The 10565-nt window shown below is 35.7% G+C and overlaps 1 pseudogene; it reads left to right on the plus strand.

Moving 5' to 3' along the window:
* Positions 1-702: 702 nt before the first annotated feature.
* On the plus strand, positions 703-1158 carry LOC132671486 (small ribosomal subunit protein uS17 pseudogene; annotated as a pseudogene).
* Positions 1159-10565: the final 9407 nt, after the last annotated feature.

Genomic DNA, 10565 nt, shown 5'->3' on the forward strand with positions numbered 1-10565 from the left:
AAGATTTCAGTAGGTATTTCATTTTGCTACAAGGTTTGGTTTGTTTTTGTTTTGTTTTTCTCTGCTCTTGTTATTTTAAGTAATATTTTTATCTATGGACTTCTTACATTTTAAACTAAGTTTAAATGAGTTCTGAGTTTTCCAAACAGAAAACATATTTTTAATCTCAAAAAATTAGCATATTGAATGTGATGAAGAACACTTGTTAACTCCTAGTTAATACATGCCTGAATTAACTAACTTTTGCTGTATCTATTTGTATTGACTCAGACCTTGAAGCTTTCATGTCTTTTAGGACCCAGGGTGATGTAGTAAATCTGCTATGTGGTAGATAATATAAGGTATGTGGAAATGAAGTTCCCCAAACTCTTAATGGATTATTTATGGTGCCTGCTAGGTACAGAGGACAGTTTAATTCATTTAACCATGAGGCTTTTTTTTTTTCTGACTAGAAGATTTATTTTTAACACCTTTAAAAAAAGTGAAAATAGGTTTCCAGATACTAATTCCAAAATCACAGTAGCCCACAGCAAGGGATATAAAGATTTCTTCTTGAAGTGTATTGACACTGACAAAATTTGAAAGTTTACCAAAGTTAATTCTTTAAATTAAAGACATACAATGAATAAATAATATAGTGATTCTTAAAAAAGGAAACTCTTTATGGTGGTTTTTTCTGCCTCTTCGCCGGCCACTGGGAAGATGACAAACATTTAGACTGAGCGTGTCTACCGAAAACAGACAACCATCTTTGAAATAAGACAGTCTTGCTTGGAGAAACTGGCAAGGAGAAGTTCCCACAATACTACAAAAATATTCGTCTGGGCTTCAAGATGCCCAAGAAAGCCATTGAGGGGAACTACACTGACAAGAAATGCCCTTTTACTGGTAATGTCTCCATCTGAGGGTGGATACTTTGTGGTGTGGTGGAGGACCACTGTTATCCGTTGAGCTTACCTCCATTACATCTGAAAGTACAACTGCTTTGAAAAATACTATAAAAACATGTCCGTGCACCTATCCCCCTGCTTCAGGGATGACCAGATCGGCAACACTGTCACAGTGGGCGAGTGCCAGCCTTTGAGTAAGACTGTGTGCTTCAATGTGCTCAAAGTCACGAAGGATGCTGACACTAAGAAGTGATTCCAGAAGTTCTGAGACTAGACAGCTGCCCACATGCCCCAAAGAAGATAAAGTTATTTTTCCAGTCAAGAAAAAAAAAAAAGAGTTTTCCAAATAAAACACTTTTGAGACATTTGAAAGCTTCCAAAAGACTTCAAAACTCTGACCAATCTTAGGACATTGGTTTCTGTGTTTGGTATTTAATTATACTCCACAATCTGGAAGGCATTGAAAGGTATATAATACATAGCATGTTTACAATACTTGCCTTATATCTGTATCTTTTTAAACATCTGTATTAAACTATCCTATCTACTACCATCTGAAATTTATAGTTTATTCACAAAAACTTTTTGGTAATTTATGTGTTCTCTATATATTTTTCCATATTGCTGTCTGCTTTTCTTTTTTTTAATTAAAAATTTTTGTTTATTTATTTTTGAGACAGAGAGAGACAGAGCATGAACGGGGGAGGGTCAGAGAGAGAGGGGGACACAGAATTCAAAGCAGGCTCCAGGCTCTGAGCTGTCAGCACAGACCCGATGCAGGGCTCGAACTCACGGACCATGAGATCATGACCTGAGCTGAAGTCAGACACTTAACCAACTGAGCCACCCAGGCGCCCCATGACTGCTTTTCTTCTAAAAGCAAAAAAAAAAAAAAAAAAAAAAAAAAAAAAATTATACTGAGTCTATAGCTAATATATAATTAGACATAAAATTAAAGCAATACAAAAATTAAGAAGTAAAATTTTCCCCAAATGTAAACATGCAGTTAAATACTTAACGTTCAGGTCAACATTTTTTTTAAGTTAAACTTTTATTTTGAGATAACTGTAGATTTATATGCAATTGTAAGAAATAATATGAGGAGACCCTTATGTCCTTTACTCAGTTTCCCTCAATAGTAGCATCTGGCAAAGCAAATGATAAAAGCGGCATTTCAAATTAGTGAAAAAAGTGACCCATTTAATATATGGTATGAAAGTAACTGGCTAATCACTTGGAGAAAAAAATATATAGCTATGCTTTGTTTGTTACTCCAAAAAAATGCATATAGAGCACATGGGGGAAATGTAAAACTATATCTCTAAAAGAACTAGAAGTACTCTGGAGGTAGGAAATGCCTGTCAAAGGTAGAATAAATGCCCCAAATTAATAGACATAAGACTGAAGAATTTTACCACATGGAAGATATAAATATCGTCAGCAGATCCTGCACAAGTCCAGATTCTCACAACAAGAAAAAGGAAAACTGGTTCCACGCTGTAGTGAAATAAACTAAATGCTCCATTTTCAGAGTAAGGAGTTATATATTTTTTTGTAGTTGCTTCTTTTCTTTTCTTTCTTTCCTTTTTAATGTTTATTTACGTATTTTTGAGAGAGAGACAGGGAGTGAGAGAGAGAGAGAGAGAGAGAGTGGGAGGGGGAAAGAGACAGGGAAGAGGGAGAATCCCAAGCAAGCTCCATGCTGTCAGCACAGAGCCTGATGAGGGGCTCAAACCCACAAACCATGAGATCATGACCTGAGCTGACATTAACAGTTGAACACTTAACCTACGGATCCACCCAGGTGCCCCATGCCTTTTTGTTTTCTATACGATCTAACACAAAGTTTGCTGACCAAAGAGCATGTGTCATCACATCCACAGAGACAGCAGAGCAAAGCCATGCATGAACAAAACCTATACCTATCTATCTATCTATCTATCTATCTACCTATCTATCTAGATATATCTAGATATATATCTGCAGAGGTTTCCATACCTGTGTTAATCAACGTGACTCCTCATTTATAAATATGAACAAATAGCCTAGTGCTACTAAATCAAGGACATACAAAAATAAGAATAAGAATGATAATAATAATAAAATAAGAATAAAGTAAGAATGACAAAAATAAGATGAAAAATGAAATAGTTGGCCTAGAAGTAAATAGTTTTTATTTGAGTATCACTTTAAAACCATTTAATTGATATTCTCAGATATATAATTGAGAAAATATTGCACTGAGAAATAATAATAGGGTGCTATGTGCAATAGTAGAATCAGTAATACTGCAATAATGATGTTACAATAAAGGAGCAATCTAAGAACACAAATTGAGTACAGGAAACAACGATATTGCCTGTCTAAAAACTGATCCAGGGAAAACAGAGAATTTAGGTAACAAGGAACACCTAGAATCATAGTCTTTGAGAATATCAGAGACCAAGGCCTCTCTGTCATATCTGTTTTTTCAACTACTATGGAGAATTCATCCCAAACTCCTTCGAAAGTGTAAAAAAAAAAAAAAAAAAAAAAAGCCTATATCCTCAAATAACAGAAATACTAAAAGTGGAGAAGTACAACTCATAGTTCATCTGAGGGGGTGGGTTGAATAGCTCTAAAATGTGTTTAATAGGAATATCAGAAGGAAAGAATAGATATAGGAAAACAATGAAAAACATATTTGAAGATAATTTTTCCAAAATTAAAAAACCAAGAGAAATGCCAAGAGAAAATAATAAAGCAGAGCTTATGCATTCAGATAAAAATGAAACATACTAACAACACATTCTCATAATAAAATTTTTGTAAATCAGAAGTTCACAAAAAATCTTAAATTTTTCCAACGAAAAACAGCTCCTGACAAAAGAACAAAATCCCTAATATAAACTTATGTAAGAGTGTCAACACACACATTTTTTCCCCCCCAGAGTCGGTTGTTAAATATTTATCAGTGCACTACTGGATATGAGTGATTTTAATTTCCCTTTTTATGTGTCGAGATTAAACACGCATTTTACTTTTATAATAAAAACCATATTCTGTTGGAACTACAACAGACTGGCATACCATGTAGCTTCAGTTTAGTGCTTTGAATTTGTTCCAATTGTGAAAGTGATAGCACCATACACATACAATAGTAAAGTAGCTGTTGAAAATGAGTTCTCAAGTACAGAAAGAGAAGTAAAGGTATATAAGCCATATGTAAAATGCTTGTGGCCAAACTTGTTTTGTACATAATCTCATTTAATACCCATTACAAACTGACAAAGTAGGCATTTTTGACATTTTAAAGATAGGTGGACAGTGAGTTCAGGGGTTTGAATTGAAAAAATTTACTCAGGAGGCTGAGTAATGGTATCTACCTGATCCGTTACCTGACCTTAATTAGGCAAGTCCAGAAAAGTTATTTTGCCAGTGTACTGAAATTGAACGACTCAGGGAGATCCAACCCTAATATGGTGAACTATATCAACCAGGACTCATGGACTGAATTAAAATGAGAAATGTGACTGTCAACAGACTCAATGTCTATGAAGCTTAATCAGCCTGATCTAAGGAAACTACCTAAGTTATCAGACAAGTGCTTGGTAGGTTTGGATTGAGAGCAAGAACAACGAATTACAGGATGTTAATGTGTAATAGCTTTATGTTCCAGTATCCTAATGCATCTATTCCCATAATGGGGATAAACCTGCCATAGACAGGATATTTAATTAATGTTGACGGACTTTGCAAGGCTTTGATAACTCCCCTTTATCACGGATTCCATTATTATCTTGTGATTGATATTTTTCCCCTTAGTTATATTAATACTTGCAATCTTGATACTTTGAACATCTAGAAGCTATGTATTGATTTATAATTTATCTTTCAAACAACAACCTAGATATATTTATTTCAAAGTCCTTTGTATTAGAGGAAGGCTATTTTCTCCTCAAACTAAGGATATATATTCCTTCAATTACCCACATCCTCCTCAGAGGCTCAGAGAACGTAAGCAGGGAGAGTGAGCATGGATATTGTCTGGAATCTGGAATCTGGTGGGAATGGGCTTATTGTACAGGCTATTTGTAAATAAAATACTGGAGTCCTGGGCACTGTTTTTATGATTTTTATCCTCTTAATTTGCCTTTGTTCAGAATTTAGATTTCTTTCTTGTTTTTTAGCCTATTCTTGATGAATAAAGTAAATTAATAATGACTTGTATCATTTTACTATGCTCTTAGAATATTCCTAGGGATTGAATCAGCTTTTAGCGACCTAAGCAAAAGTTAATATGCTGGTCCTGGAAATTTCAGAAAAGGTATCAATTCACTTGATGGCAGTGAATGTAGAAACCATAAGGTCCAGAGAAGGCCTAATGAATACCTTCACGGATTTTCACTAAATTTTAAACTATTTATATGGCCTCTAATATGATGTATTGCATTTCATATATATATATCTGTTAATAGAATATCTGTTTATACTACATAAATATGTAGGTATATATATACACCTATATACACACACATAAACACATACACACAAGATCACTGATAGGAATGGCAATCTAAAAAATAATTTAAGGGGCGCCTGTGTGGCTCAGTTGGTTAAGTGTCTGACTTTGGCTCAGGTCATGATCTCGCAGTTGGTGAATTCAAGCCCCGCGTCAGGCTCTGTGCTGACAGCTCAGAGCCTGGAGCCTGTTGGATTCTGTGTCTCCCTCTCTCTGCCCTTCACCTGCTCTCACACTTTCTCCCTCTCTCAAAAATAAATAACATTTAAAAATAGGGGCGCCTGGGTGGCTCAGTCGGTTAAGCGTCCAACTTCAGCTCAGGTCACGATCTCGCGGTCCGTGAGTTCGAGCCCCGCGTCGGGCTCTGGGCTGATGGCTCAGAGCCTGGAGCCTGCTTCCGATTCTGTGTCTCCCTCTCTCTCTGCCCCTCCCCCGTTCATGCTCTGTCTCTCTCTGTCTCAAAAATAAATAAAAAACATTAAAAAAAATTAAAAAAAATAAAAACAAAGAAGTTAAACAATAATACAAAAATATCTTTCTAGAGATTAGTCTCCTAGGAAATAAGAAGGGCAACAACATGTTATTTATAATATAAGTTTGAGTATCTGTAAATGAATTATATATAGCCTATACATAACATTCTTCAGGCTGATCAATTTGTAATAGACTTTTCAATTGCTGATGTGAAGAAAATACAAATTCAGCTTGTGATTATGAGTAATGACTTTCCTAGAATTCATACAGAATCTCACCTCCCACCCCCTAGTCCAACAAACACACAAATCATGATGTCTCATTACTGTCACATAGGGTAGTTATTTTTAGTATATGTGATTGAGGAATTAGTAAGAATGGTCGCCTCTTCATCACTCCAGAAACCTCACCCAATCAGGAGTTCAGCTTCAAAGTTACTGGGATGGGACAAACAGGGATCCATGGTATGAGCATCCAAAGAACTTTTGTCAAGATGAGGATGGACTGGCAGGTAAAGTTGTTTAATACTGAAGATTATTTAGTGGTCTCCTGAATTATCCTGATCAACTTGAAGCCAAAAGTGGCATTGGAGACATTTAATACTTCAGAAAGGAAGTAAGTCACAGATGGCACATGTACTTTCTCATTCAGTAAGACTTCTTTTAAAAGATATAAACTTCCAGTTATAAACTAATTAAGTTATGGGGATGTAATATATAGTATGATGATTATAGTTAATAATACTATATTGTATATTTGAAAGGTGCTAAGAGAATAGATCTTAAAAGTACTCATCACAAGAAAGAAATTGTAATTATGCAGGGCGATAGATGTTAACTAGACTTATTGTGGTGGTAATGTGATAATATATACAAATATTGAGTTCTTCTGTTGCATACCTGAAACTAGTATAATGTTATACGTCAATTATACATGAATGAAAAAAAAAGACATCCTTTATTACACTCCAGACAGCATCTTGGTAATGAGAATCATCCAATGAAACAGGTAGATTTCTGGTAGGAATCAGAACCAATGAAACAATGACATATTTAAAAGATTTAAAAAGCAAGTTGCAAAAACTGAGTTAAGGATTTATTATTATTATGATTTTTTTTAACGTTTATTTATTTTTGAGACAGAGAGAGACAGAGCATGAACGGGGGAGGGTCAGAGAGAGAGGGAGACACAGAATCGGAAGCAGGCTCCAGGCTCCCAGCCATCAGCCCAGAGCCTGACGCGGGGCTCGAACTCACGGACCGCGAGATCGTGACCTGAGCTGAAGTCGGACGCTTAACCGACTGAGCCACCCAGGCGCCCCTTATTATTATGATTTTTATGTATTGTTAATTTTTTTTAACTTCTAGAAAGTGCACCACCCCTACCTCAAGCATTTGAGATACATTTTAATACTAGTAACATGTCTTTTCTTTGGTATGAAAATCAATGACAAACTCCTGTCTGGACACTGCCTCTATCACCTCTATCTGAGCATCATTTAGTGCTGCCTTACAAGGTCAGGGAAGAATATAAAATAAAGAACAAAATTAAATATTGATGCTTATTCCCAACTGATTTTCTACCGTTTTTTAAGATTCGGACATCTTCACATCTGCACCCAGCTCTTTGAAGATGCCTTCAGCTAGTAGAATGAGCATCCCATTATTTCACATCAAAATATAAAGCCCTTAATATAAGCCCTAGGATGATGGTGTGTATATACACATATATGTACACATAATATATTTTATTCCAGGCATACTTTTTAGAGTTGAATACTGTCATTGCTAAGATAACTCAGAAACAGTTGGACCTGAGCTTTCTCTGAGGTCTCCTTATAGCTCTGCCTAACAGCAATTAAATTACTCTGGAATAGACAACTTTATCCATAACTTCTTTGCCCATTTGCCCTGACAGAAGTGCTAATATGTTTAGATATTGCCCACTGGAAATCACTTTTCAGTCTGGTTACGTCATTTTCATTCCATCATTATTTTGTATATAAATTTTTTAAATATTTTATGGTTCTCACATTTACTTTGAGCTACTATTCCTATTGTTCATATATATATATATATTTACATATATTTACATATATATATAATAACTGAACAATAATGTTGTCAAATATCTACATGTGTTTCAAGCATCAATTTTTCAAAACCGTAAATAAATGTAAAAGTGGCAAAGCAGACAAAATGAACTGAGACACTTTTACAGGTTATACCTTTCAATTTGCTTTCCAGGCAAAAGGAAAAAAAAAAAAAACAGGACACAAGATTAGTAATGTTACACCTCTAGACTATATACTACTTCTTAGTTTGAAAATAACATTGTTTCCTACCTGTTATCCCTCTGCTTGTGTACTACTAAAAATAAAATCTGTTTTTATATATTTTTTCTTCCTTGTGGCATCAATAATTTTAGCCCAAGATGTGACAACCTAATAAAATATAATGAAAATTGCATTAAAATCTTGTAGGCCAGGATTTATTCTTCACATGTGTAGCCTTTAAGTGATTATTGCCTCTCACAAAAGTAGTGCTAAGAAACACTGGTTAACAAGTCAGAAATATGAAATCTGATGGGATGGGTGGAGATCCAATGAGGAAACAAGCTTGGACAATTCAGGGCAATAAGTGCCATGATTGATGGAGGTGTGGTGGGAATAGGGCGTGTGGTGAGGAAACTAACCCAGTATAATTATCAAAGTTTTCCCAGGAGGTATTTCTAAGTGTATATCAAAGCACAGTGATATTAAATTAGTTACATATAAACTTGGTTGTATATTTTCCTATTCAGGAGAATATCATGGCCAAAAGTCAGAAAGCAAACCACAAGAATTTTGAAAACTAAAGAAGAGCTGATGAAAAGAAGTGGATATAATTAAGATTTCTAAGAAGCTGGAAGAAATAAGTCATCATGATAAATCTGAGGAGCAAAGGACAGGATGGAGTTAAGAATCCTATCAGGACTTCTAGCTTAGGCAAGTAACATATAGTCTGTTTACTGAGATTTGTTTGAACAAAGGAGTTTGGGGACATAGGAATCGAAAAGATGATATGGTTAAGATAGTTAAAGTTACTGGATTTGAGGAGTCTGGGGCCATCCGAGTGCAGATGTCCAGTGGTCAGTTGGGTATGTGGGTTTGGAACTCAGTGACAGAGTCGGGATGGACATGGAGACCAGAATCTTGAGTACAAGAATTATCGTATTTGAGGCCATGGGAGTGAAGGGAATTATTCCAGGAGAATATGAGAACTAGAAAGGTAAGTATGATGTGTGGATTAAGGTAATCACATGAGAAAAGAAATGTGCAAAAGTACATTATGAAAGGTGGCCAGAAAACTAGGGAAAAAAGAAATCTAGGCCTGGCTGTGCTTCTAACAATCAGTGTATCCTCTACTATTAATTTAACTGCTTCGTCTCATTTTTTTGTCTGTTTAAAATAGTAAAGATGCTCACGTGTTAAATTGTATTAATTGTATAGCACTTTACATAGGAAATAGTGCATGTTATGGGCTGGAAGTGTTTTCTTGGTCCATTGACCTGAGCTGCTGCCCAGGGCCTCTGAGATGGAGCTGTAGACCAGGGCTGCAGAGACAGGGGGTGCTGCCCTGGTTGGCCTTGAGAACAGCATATCAAGCAAAAGAAGACTAGTCTTAATGAGCCCTAATATGTAACAAAATCTGCCTTGCTAGTTTTCAGTCTTGCTTGTGATTAGCAACCCTTTTTTTCTTTCTTATTTCTCCCTTTTGGAATAAGAATATCTATTCCGTATCTATACCACCATTATATTTTGGAAGCAGATAAATGATCTGGTTTCATAGGTTCACAGCTAGAGGAAAAATGTGCCTTCAGATGAATCTTATTTCCATCTCATCCACACTTGATTTAGACATTATTCAGAGATGTTGGACTCAGAGCTAAAACTGGAATGGGTTAAGACTCTTGGACTGCTGAAGTGGTAATTAGTGTTTTGTTTTTTTTTTTTCATGTAAGAAGGTCGTGAATTTGGGGGATCCAGAGGGTAGAGTGCTAGGGGCTGAATGTTTCCCTCCAAATTTATATGTTGAAGCCTTAATCCCTAGTACCTCAAAATGCAAATGTATTTTCGGAGACAAGGTCTTTAAAAATGTGATTGAGTTCATATGAGGTCTTTAGGGCAGGCTCTAGTCCAACGATTGATATCCTTGTAGGAAAGGAAATTTGGACACAGAGAAAGAGAGACGCCAGACATGTGTGCACACACCTAGACAGACAACCACATGAAGACAAAGGAGAAGACAGCCACCTAAGAGTCAGAGAGAGGCTTTGGAGTGAAACCAATCCTGCTGACACCTTATATTGGACTTCAGCCTTTCACAGCTGTGAGGAAATACTTTTCTGTTTTAGCCACATCGTCCAGGTTGTCTGTTATGGTAACCCTAGCAAACTAATAAACTTCATGTTATTTTATTTCTAACAATACTGCAATACAGATCTTACTTTCTCCACTTTAAAGATTAGACAGTTGAGATTTTGTGAAATTCAACTACCTAAGATCAAAGAGTAAGTGGCAGAAAAAAAAAAAAGGCTTAATCCTTGGAGTTAGGAAAGATACAGTTCTTTGCAGTGTACCATAACTGCTGCTCCTGATATTAGCTGTTTCATAGAACTAAATGTGTGTATGTCAAACAGCATTTTCACAACAATTTTTG

Source organism: Panthera onca, chromosome C1 (genome assembly GCF_046562875.1).
Source record: "Panthera onca isolate mPanOnc1 chromosome C1, mPanOnc1 haplotype 2, whole genome shotgun sequence".
Lineage (NCBI taxonomy): Eukaryota > Metazoa > Chordata > Mammalia > Carnivora > Felidae > Panthera > Panthera onca.